Source organism: Anopheles coustani, chromosome 3 (assembly GCF_943734705.1).
Source record: "Anopheles coustani chromosome 3, idAnoCousDA_361_x.2, whole genome shotgun sequence".
NCBI classification, from domain to species: Eukaryota; Metazoa; Arthropoda; class Insecta; order Diptera; family Culicidae; genus Anopheles; species Anopheles coustani.
Genome location: NC_071288.1, coordinates 62,496,615 through 62,508,334, shown reverse-complemented (window position 1 = coordinate 62,508,334; position 11,720 = coordinate 62,496,615).

Genomic DNA, 11,720 nt, shown 5'->3' with positions numbered 1-11,720 from the left:
GCTCGACCCGGTAAAGTTAAAAACTCAATCTACCCAAGATTTCGCCAAGAGAAGAGGTTGCGATGAATGTTTGTTTTTGACGTTTTGTGAGCGAAAATCCATTTTCAGAACCTATTGTCAAAACAGGATAGGAATGTCTGTTAAAATCGTTTATTTGTCCCCTAAAACGGCATAATAATGATTTTATTGGGCCGTCTGGCCTTGGCCACCTATTTGTAAACTTGCCTTTGAGACTATTTGCTTACTTATTTGCTTTTTTAAAAGAAGATTCAACTAAAATGTAAGTACCTTGGTAGAAATTGTTCAAAATAACACAGCATGGCCTCCTACACAGGCCTTGGCTTCTGATGGTGTCAAAACAGATAGCTATAGGATGTAGGTGTTTGAATTAGAAATGTTGTTTAACATGTTCTTTTTAATTTGTTCTAGTAGACAGGGTGATTTTTATCGAAATTGTGCAAGAACTTGTGCTGTGTATGGCTTGAGAAGCAAATGCTCCTGCTCCGTTGTATCGTAAGTTTTGCTCGTAAGGGTGTTATCTACCAAGTTATAAACGTTAAATTTCAAATTGGGTAAAAGGGTAAATTTGACGCACCCCTAGATTGATTGCGTAGCCGAATATTAACGGTCCACACAACGGTTGAAATACTCCTAGGTCGAAATTAACGATTTGATGTATTACCTGTTGCATACAATCACTTATATCGTCGCGCATAAATGTATTGAGATTAAAATTTACCCATGTGCAAAGTGTACCTTTCACCATATAATTGAGGAAATCATTAATTTGAATCTTACCAGTATAAAGCATCATTATTACCACTTGCTACCGAATCCAAGCTGATCGATATTTTCCCTGGGTAGAAGACTGATTCGACCACCCAGAAGGACTCGTAATCAGCGAGAAAAATCGCCATAAAGAGTTTTCAGGGAATCTTTATCTTGTAGATTGTCTCGGTCGCGTTACGTTAAGCAAATGAATCAAATATCACTGCACACTTTCCTAGCGATGCAAGCGAAACAACTAAGTCTTGTCGCGTCATCTGGCCAATTCTTTCACTCATGCGAATTCTTGTCTTTCCTGATTATCTTGCCGAGGTAATCGGAACACCACATCTACAGAAAAGGGGATGTGCGCTTGGCTTCATCAAGCTGAACAGATAAAATGCTTCATTTTATGCACCAAAACTTCACAGCACTCGATGGGAATGAGAAAGCAAACTAATGTCTCGCGATGCAAGAACACGTGTTTAAATGTTTTTTTGAAGGTTACGTTTTATTTGGTGCGTAACCATTGAAGGTAACTTAAGTTTCTACTTTTCTTCAACACATTATCTATTTGTTTTAATGCATAACTGAAGGGTAATCAAAATCCTTTTAAATCTCAATAAACAATTAAAGTTTACTGCTTATGGCTTGTCTAAATGTGGGTTATTTATCATGAATATTTTGTTCGAAATCTCTTCTTCTCTTCTCTTCTCTTCTCTTCTCTTCTCTTCTCTTCGTATGATTTGTTCCTTTTTACCCAAGGAAGGTTTAGGAAAAAAGAGAATTTGAAAATTCCCAAGGAAAAGCCGGAAAATGGGAAAATTAGGTAAAAACGGCTTTTTTCCATATAAAAAAAACGAAAACGGTTTGACGAAACCGGTTGGACCTTCTCTAACGAAAACGGTTGGACTTATCCCAACAAAGTCTTCCGCTGATTTGTTTCTTTTGGCCCAATAAAAACAATCCAAGTTAGAAAAATTCTTAGAAAAAGCCAGAAACCCAGAAAACTCGATAAATGCTTTTTTCCATAAAAAAATTGAAACTTATAAAAATGAGTGTTTGTTTGTTTTTAACGCTAAAACTCAAAATCAGCTGAGCCAATCTTGACGATGTAATCAGATTATTTGTTAGTTTTTATTCATGGAAGGTTTAAAAAAAGACAACTTTAATATTGTCTAAGGAAAAGCCGGAAAATGGAAAGATTTGTGAAAATTGCATTTTCCATACAATCAAATCAAATATACGATGTATAATTTAAACTAAGAAACCGCTTGGCCAATCTTAAAGAAGTTCTGGGATGTTTTCCTTCTTACCCATACCGATTAACATTGTGACAAATCATGAGTCCGAATTCACGGATCGTCGAATAATTTCATCTCGGTTAATCGACAAGCGATCGCCTAGATCACGTATATTTGGTTCTGATACGCGTTGAATGTATTTTGTTGAGTGGCAGAAAGAGCTTTCTTGCTAAATACATACGAATTTTGAGTATTTAAGTTCAGGGAAATCTATCAAACAAATTTGCAAGTACGTCGCCTGATGGGATATGGCGTTTTATGGCATTGAAGGAGAGGACTAAAATGTCTATACGTAATAGAAAGATTATTTTGATGAAGCCATAAAAAGTCCGGTTGATTGATATGTATAAAAATGACGCCGAAGAAATTTCACATCGCTTTTAAAAAGGAAATTTGGAACAAAAAAATGGAAAAACTGGAATTTTAAATCATTCTTTGGATTTGTCGGATATGCCGCGACTTAAAGATAGATCTGTTATTGTTATGTGTTATGTGTTCATGAACCGAATCTATGGGGCTTCCCTTGAGTTTCAATACTTTGTTAGTCCAATATTAGCGTATTGTTAATATGGGACGAGGCGAAGTTCGTTGGGTCAGCTTGTACATTATATAAGTTTTAGATTTTGTCGAATTTGATTACAAAGTAACTATTCAAATTAGTTTTAAAAGTTTGCTTTCGAAAGAATGTAAAAAGAATGTCGATTGAATAACTTTTATTTTATAACCATAATTCAAATATCTTTGGCACTTTTTCACTGCAATAATCATTCCCTGCTAACCAGAGCCAATTGTGTGAATCGCTTTAATGATTTTTAACAACATACTACGAACATTCAATAATTAACCATTATTGAATATTTAATTTCTGCTTGGCGTAACGGCCATGTTTGGTCATGTCTGCCCGTAAAACGCTTACTTGTTTCCCTTTGTGTACGTGGATAGTCAGCCCTCTGTCCGGAGTGTCTGGTCTCGGTTGGGATTTGAACCCACGCCGTCAAGGTAACTCATGGGTAGGTTTTCTAACCGGTGGACCCCCTACGAATATTAAATATGAAATATTTAAAAAAGTATATATGCTTATTTCATTCATAATTTAACTACAAGAATACGGTTGTGAAAATGTACCTATCAAACTGCAATCTATCAATTGATAACTCTCCTTTTGTGATTAAATTATTTTTTGGTGGGTGAACCAGTTGGCAGATTTGTGCAACTATGCTTTGTGCCAAATTTTATTTCGTCCCTTTCTTTATTTAAATATTTCGCCGTTTACCTGATCGATATATTAATTAGCGTTTCGACTAAAACCTTTCAATAGAGGCAGCAGAGTGTATGATTTGTTGACTGTGTGGCAACAAAATCCGGATTTTGATGGTAATACGCACAGAGACGCATAGCATCATTGACCGTTTTTATTGCACCTGTAAGGCGCATAAAAGTCAAGAGTGTTATCTGTGATTATGCCACTTAGCTTCTTATGATGCCGGATGACAGGATGAGAGAACTCACCAGGTATTTATCCAAAACTCCCATACCTTTGAAAAATACTTGATACTGAGGAATGTACCTTTACTACACTCATACCACTGCTTGTGCAATAAATAGGATTTTCCGAGCCACAAGAGATAACATTTCTTGCTTCTTCTTTTCCCGCAAATATTGGCATAATCCCATAAGTTATTGTGATACTTGACATACGTGTGTGAGTAATGATGTGCAAATAATGAGGAAATTTAGAAAGAGATACTTAACGGAAAAAATATTCACACACATAAGCCCGATAAAGATGTGGAACAAAGCTGAGCAAAGATAAGACTTTCTCTTATTCATAAAAATAATATCGTTTTCGAATTCTTTTTCAAACTAGTAAGATTTATTTTCTAATCTAAGATTATGATAAAAAAAAATTTTGGTGTTACATGTTTCTGCTTTTAGCGCAGTTGAAGATCTTGACACAAGAGTTATTTAAGAGTGAGTGTCAGAGTGTTTGCACAGGGAAGAAAAAAAGCCAGTTCCTTTTCCTTCAATCCACCAAATTAAAATGATCTCATGCAGGGTACAGCGTTGTTGAAGAATTCGCTTTCCAATAGATAATAAGTCGTCACCGATTGGTTTCCGGCGCTATCCGCTCGGCTGTCGCGGACCCCCGAACGAGTTGATGTAATGATGTTTCAATAAATTGAATAAAGGGTCAAATTTAAAACACGAAGCTATAAATAGCAACACACTAATTTTAAAATAGCAACACACTATATCTGTATGAATTTCCTGAAACCTTTGGGAAATTGAAAATTCTTCAATTTTGCTTCTAACTACATCAATTTCGTTTTTTTATGTCAAGATAGATTGATGTACTCTAAATATCAACGTCAAAATTTTCCTTTACTAAATATATCTGGATCTGGAATTACAGTGACCGGCAGGAAAAAGTGCCCACTTCGAATTCTGTTGATTTTCGCTCAATATTTTTTTCTCAATCCAACTAAATATACTGCGACTATTTTTCGTATATTGATTTACATATTTCATAAAAGATCCACTAATGAGTAGGGGAAAACATACATCGTGAGGTCAAGAAAAAGTCAAAAATAACTGTCAGGGAGATCATGGAAATACTTCAGCCATCAGTTTTTGAAAGAATTATCCGTCGCCGGCTTGTTGCATACGAGTTAAAGAGCAGATTTGATAGGCGGCGCCCTTATATCAGCAAGGCCAATAAGGCCAAGCGTCTTAAGCTCGCTGAGGAACATGCTGCTATGCCTCTAGAGTACTGGAAAACGGTTCTGTGGTCTAAGGAATCGAAATTTGAACTTTTTAATCGAAGATGGCCTGAACGTATACAGTGCAAATCGAAGGAAGCGATGCTGCAGGTTCGCCACATCCAGGGCACAGTATGCCATGAAGGAGGCCACATGGTGGTCTGGGATTGTCCAGTGGAGTGGGGAGCCTTGGGAATATTAACGGTGTTAAGACTGCAGATTACAACATAAACATAAACATCCTGCAACAAAATCTGGAGATTTCACTGATCCTGACGGGCCTTGAAGAGAAGTTAGTTCTCCCGGCGGGGGCACGTTCGACATACTGCCAAGAAGACGAAGTCTTTCTTCCCATCTTGTCGGACAAAACTGTTGAAATGAGCTCCTCAGAGCCCGGAGATTATGCATTTGTGGGCAGTTCTCGATGCTAGGGTGGACAAAACTGATGAATCGAATAAAAACGACAATTTGAAGCTCTAATGCGCGCTTCAGAAGAATAAAATCCCCAAAAACTAAAAATCCTAGTAAAAAGTATGCCAAAACGCCTTCAGCAGGTTCTAAAAGCTCAAAGAGAACACATAAAATATCAAAATGCATTTATTATTTCTTATTTTTATGGATAATAATGAATAACTGAAGTGGGCACTTTTTCTTGTCACTGTTTTTTTAGACACTTTTTTTTATTATTTTTTTCTCAAAATCAAAATATGTTTGTTTTCGCTTATTAATTAGTGGATCTTATATGAAATATGTAAATCAATATACGAAAAATACTCGCAGTATATTTAGTTGAATTGAGAAAAAAATATTGAGCGAAAATCAACAAAATTCGAAGTGGGCACTTTTCCCTGCCGGTCACTGTAAATTCATAACGTCAGGCAAGTAATAACATCGTAAATTGTTTACCCTTATGACATCTCTTTTCAGATGTAGATTTATTATGAATCACAGTACAGACAACGCCACTGCAACAACGATCACTTGGAGTGTTCTTCAAAATTCATGGAAAGCATGGTAAAAAATTGCGATATGAGCGCAAACAAATATATAGCTCTGGAAATCCACTTGAGACAAGCTCGCTCGTCAATTGAGGCAGAATTTTTGCGAGATTGATGGTTAGGAAACTCAATACTTTAAACATGGTGACTGAAAAGTTAAGTTTTGATGTATGTAAAGAGTCAAGGGTCATTGGATGTTTACTCAAACGGCATTTTAAAGCACAATCATGCACTGCAATCATGAAATGGTTGCAATTTTATACAAACTAGCCTTCCCATTTTCGTCTTTAGTCTACGTTGAATATAACCAGGGAACGTTTAAGGTCCAGTTCAAAAGACAGTGAAAACAGAAATAAAAATTGAATAATTAAAAAGCATACAAGTTGGACAAGTTGAATATACATCCAAGACCTGCAAAAACAAAACAAAAATAAAAATAGTGTAATCATTTTCAGAATGAAAAACTTTGCTGCTTGATAGCTTTAGAAAAAGAAGCTACAAAAATCCAATTTGTCGAAGAGTTAATGGAAAAAGTTTCGTTATTGGTTGACTGTCGAAAACCAGAGCATTTTTTAAAGAATTTAGTTTAGCTTTTCCTATGATTGCACAGCAAACCTGAAATGTCCATTATGTATTTGTAATGGTGGTGCGCCAACCATGTGGCATTTGCAGGAAGTTTTAGATCCGTAAAAGAATAAAAGGATATGTGATGATTGATGTTTATAGATTTAGCATTGCTGGATGATAGTTTGAGTTCTTCTAATGGAGAAAAATGTTTTTATTGGTTTGCCAATATTTACCACGCTAGCTTAAAAAAGGTAATGTGTCTTTCTACAAAACCACCTGTTGTTTTTGAAACACCTGTTGAGGAAAAGAGTTGTCTCTAACAAATCTACACGATATATGACTCTAGATTCATGAGACTTTAAAAGTTTATAGATACATAAAACTCAAGAAATGTAAGGATCTATCAAAAAAGCAGCTAGGACGAATATTTACGATATTTTAAGAAGATTAAATTAAATTTTTATTTTTATTTTATTAAATTTTTATCTTTATCACTGATATTCAAATATTCTCGTTCATTCATTCTATTAAGCCTAAAATTTGGGCTTACAAGAAAGTCAAATAAGTTTTGGTTGCATACGATTTGAGCAAGACTAGTACCATTCAAATAGTTAATATTTAAAAAAATATTTTATTTTAGTTGATTTGTTTTCAATTCAATTTCTAGTGATACGTGTAAATAATGTGTCTGTTGGTAACATTGGAATATGGCGCAATCATACAACGCAATAATAAATAGTTAAAGCAAAAACCACTAAATATGGTAATGTGGAACAAAATGATATGTGGGTATTTCAACAATTTGACAAATTTTGAAACTATTTATTTAATGTCAATTAAACATGGTTTCTGGCAACCCGTTTTGATGTGATGTTTTGCCACCAACCCCAAAATATGTTTGCAGGACAAACAACTGATAATGGATTGACTGTGTTGATTGACATTGAGGCGAGGCTTCATTAATAATTTCTCTCAATACATAGTAAAGTTTGTTTTTCAAAATTGGGTGCAATCTTTCATTATTATTAAAGGTGCTAATGAAAGGTGATAGTGTTATTTAATTCATGTTAATGTCATGCCATAAATAAGTTTTTCATAAAATACACTTCAACCAGCTTATGTAAACTTATGATTGAGTTTTAGAAAGCACATACATTCATTGCGAAATTCATATTCATGCGATCATTTTCCAAATTCTAGCGAAAGCATATCAAGTTTGTTTAAACATATTTTGTACTTCTTTTTTTTTTGCTTGCTTTTTAGTAGAGAGGTATTTACAGAGATATTTAAATATTTCATATTTAGAGAAAATAATTAGAGAGTTAACGATATGTTTCATCGCAAATTTATAAAAAATAATAATTTATAATAACATTCATCAAAAATTGTAAAGTGTTAAACATGATTGACTGTCAAGTCAAGAGAGTTATGAGTTATGAATTTTTCATAAATCCAATCAATGCTACGTTTTGGCCCGCAACCTATTTTGGGAAATAATGCGTCCCGTGAGGTTAACCTTAAACTTAAACTGCCTTAAACTGCCTTAAAAGCTGGTTGATTCCTTCACCTTCTATTTTGATATTGATTGTTATGCAAAACGTATCAAAACATAAATGTAAACTTATGGAGTGTCTATGTCGTACTTTAAAAAAAAAACAATTTAAAATTTTAATCATGACTATAAAACAAATTTAAAGGCATACTATTAACCAAAACAAAATATTTAAGTTGATTTCTTACACGATTGCAAAAGAAGAAGAATATCGTATGAAAACTTGTGCTCCACTCATGCAAACAAACAACGTGATTGCCAAACATTATTGAATAAAAATTGTCATGTCAGAAAAGAATGCAAGGGCAATGAAAGTTAACTAAATTGTATTGGATGATTACAGATTTCGTTCACAACATACTATATCGGTGTTTTAATAGCTAGGGTTTTTTGTTTATTTTTTAAACTCTAGCAGCAGCAAAGAGCACCGACTTTCACTGGTGCCATGATGATTTTCTCTTCCGCTCCTTTAATAAAACAAGAACGGTGAAGGAAAAACGAGATTTTCTTCTTTTTGTTTCTATACCGCGATATAGATGAAGATGAACCTTACCCAGCGAAGAAATAATTAAGATAAAAGAATTTCCAACATGACTGGGAAGGAAGGGATTAAAGTAAATACATACAACAATGTGCAAAAGCTGAGATAAAGATTATCCCATGGTTTGAAAGCTCCTGTCAGAGCATTGGTGCCGGCTTCTTGGAACCAGTTTTTTGCCTGGAGACCACCTGTGAACGGTGGAAATATTAAAACGGAATTTGATAGCAGCTGCGAAACGGTGACGTGGATACAAGGAAGCGAAAGCTGCTGGTGTAATTAAAAATATGTTAATGCCGGTCTATGGAGCGAAAAATCACGAAGGAAACACATTATTAAGTGTTGTTAGAATTGAAAACATCTCCCTGCTCGGTCGTTTACATTGCCAAGCAGTGTGTGATCACATGGTTCTAAGGGGGAATGTTTTTTTAATGCATGCTAACCGTGCATGAAATACTTGTTAAAAGGATGAAAATATTTTGGTAGCTTATACACGACTGCATACACGTTACTTTTTATGTATGTCGAATATGAAATTGTGTATCATTTATAGTTTGAACATGTATTTTTTGTTAACTCTTTCGTTCCTGTATGTGTGAATAAAATTGAACAAATTAACTTCATCTGAGAGGATTAACTCATTTCAATATGTGTATTGGGTTGTTTATTGTGCTGCTTCAGATTTTTAAATTTCACTAATTCTGTTTGCCACTATTTTCACGCTAACGAAAGAATGTTTGAATTTATCTTTTTTCAGTCATGCGGAATGGAATTTTTTAGTGAGGTTCGACTATTCACTACGATATGCAACGGTAATGTTTACTTAAAGCTAAAAATTCTTTAGTTGAATGTAACATCCAAAAGTAACAGTGTGAGAGTGTAGCAAAAGATCCAAAGTAATCAGATAAGAAACTTGTAAATTTTGCCTGAGAATGCGAAGCATTTTTTTTATAATATACTGTGATTTGTAATAGACTGTAATGTGTCTAATTCACATAAATTAGTCAATGGAACAAATATTACAGATTTGTAATGAAAAAATATGTGTCAACAAAAGGTATCGAATTTGGCCAACTTTCTGTTTTTCTTCTTTTTCAGTTAAATGCCACGTCAGGTATGCATGTTAATATATATATATTTTTTTTTTGATAATTATACTAGATAAAATATTTCCAGCTTATAAGTTGTTTTACAAAGAAATAGTTTTTCGTTAATGGGTAACATATCTTCATTCCCATTTTGAGAATTTATAAAATAAAACTATTGCCCTATTTATTTTATCTTCACTAAGCCTAGCTAAATTTTCCTATCATTTTTATCTTTCGTTTTGCAATCAGCAAATCGAACTATACCAAATGTTATGATCCATGGTTGATGCTAAATTAGACAGCAGATTTCCACCTAAAACCGAAAGATCACTTTCTTCCTTTTCCTCATCGTTCATCATTGGCCTGAAATGATTAGTTCTAGTTAGACTGAGAGATGCTTCACTTGAAGGATGTTTTGCGTACCTCATGGATTCTCATGGTACAGACAACGTTCGTTTGCTACTTTTTTGGAGCACCTTTCTTGCAACTGGTCTGGCCTTTATCAAGAATTTCGATTCTATCGCCTTCCGGACCGAGCCCAGCGAAAATGCACGAAGCGTCTCTGAAAAGGAAAAAGCGGAACCGGATTAGAGAAACGTATCATTAGGTTTTATGGTCGTTGAAATGAAGGTAAGTGAACCAAGCTTCCCAAGGTAGTGGAAAAAGAAAGTGAGTAAAAAGGATTCGTATACGTGTTTCAGGATTCTTCCTTTCCCACTTTATCGTACGATCTATTTCACGTGCGAAAAGAACCGTTCCGAAGGAGTTGGCCGCCATTTCAGGGCGATTGTCTAGAGGACATAAAAATTGATCTTTTTTTGGCTCCAAGTAAATGATGATGAAACATGGTTCTTTTGGAGTCTTGCTTCATTCCCTCTGACAGTAACGTTCTTCGTGCAAAGAAGCTTGACTGCTTCAACCAACTCCTTGAATCGTTGCTTTCTTTCAGTACTTCTTTCCCGAGAGTGGGATTCTGCAGCTATGTATCACTCTGCTAGACGCACGAATCCACTATGGGTTAAAATTGAGGAAAAATTGCTCCCGAGATAAGAGCACCCACTTCAAGCCATATGTGCATTTTCTTCGGCAGGCACTCTTGCCACCACACACAGAAGAACACACTTCTCACCTCACTTTTTGTCCCCCAAAAGCACGCAGAAGCCCGTCTCTAAGCCATGCAGGTGAAAGATTGTTGGCCGTTGATCCACCGTTTATTCGAAGTGGTTTTCAACAGGGCGGGAAAGGTGTGCTAGGTTTCATCCTTTCTGGTCCGTCCATTGGGAGCATGGAGACTTAACTGGGAGTCTGACGAAGATAAGCAGCGGATTTTCGTTCTCAGCTTTCGCCACAGCAATAAACTTCGCGACACCATGACCATTAGGGTAAGATATATTTAAGCAATTAAGAAAAAACGGGTTAAGCTCCTCTACGGTGTTTAAGGGAAACCTTGCAACAAACCCTTGTGGAATTAAGGTATGTGCTTCATAAGAGATAGTAACGATTACATTTGGGTGCTATTCGCTAAAATTTACGATGACAGCTAAGAATTTGGTTTGTCAGAGTATTTTACCCTTAAGGTACATTTCATGAACTTGTTTTTTTTTGTTCAAGTGTGATTTTTTCTAAAAAGAAAGTTTTCCCAATTTATATCAAATTAACTATACTTTTAAAAATTAATGGTGACTAGTTCAACGTGATATTTTGGTAATTCTATTTTGTTTGTTCTAAGTTGTTGGATTTTTTGTCAGTGTTTAATGTGACTAACCTAATCATAGTTACTAGCTAATGATTTAATGTTCAACCGGATCATCGTAATGAAGGCGAATTACATTACAGAGTGCGCGACATGTGTTTTTGATTAAGTTTGTGATCTTGTTATGGCTATTGCCATATATATATAATGTGTTACATAGAACGAAAATGGCAAAGTGTCATTTTACATAATTTTATTGGCTTTGTCTGCTTCTTGGTCGTTAAGTTTAACTTAAATAAGTTATTTAAAATAAAATTGAATTTTGAAGAATATTGTTGTAGAAGAAGCTGTTTAGAAGAAGTTGTAACCTGTGCAAATACTGTTCCAGTTTCAAAAGAAGATTCAACCTGGTAGTCAAGAATCATACGGTAGTTGCAGGAAGCTGTTGTGATACTG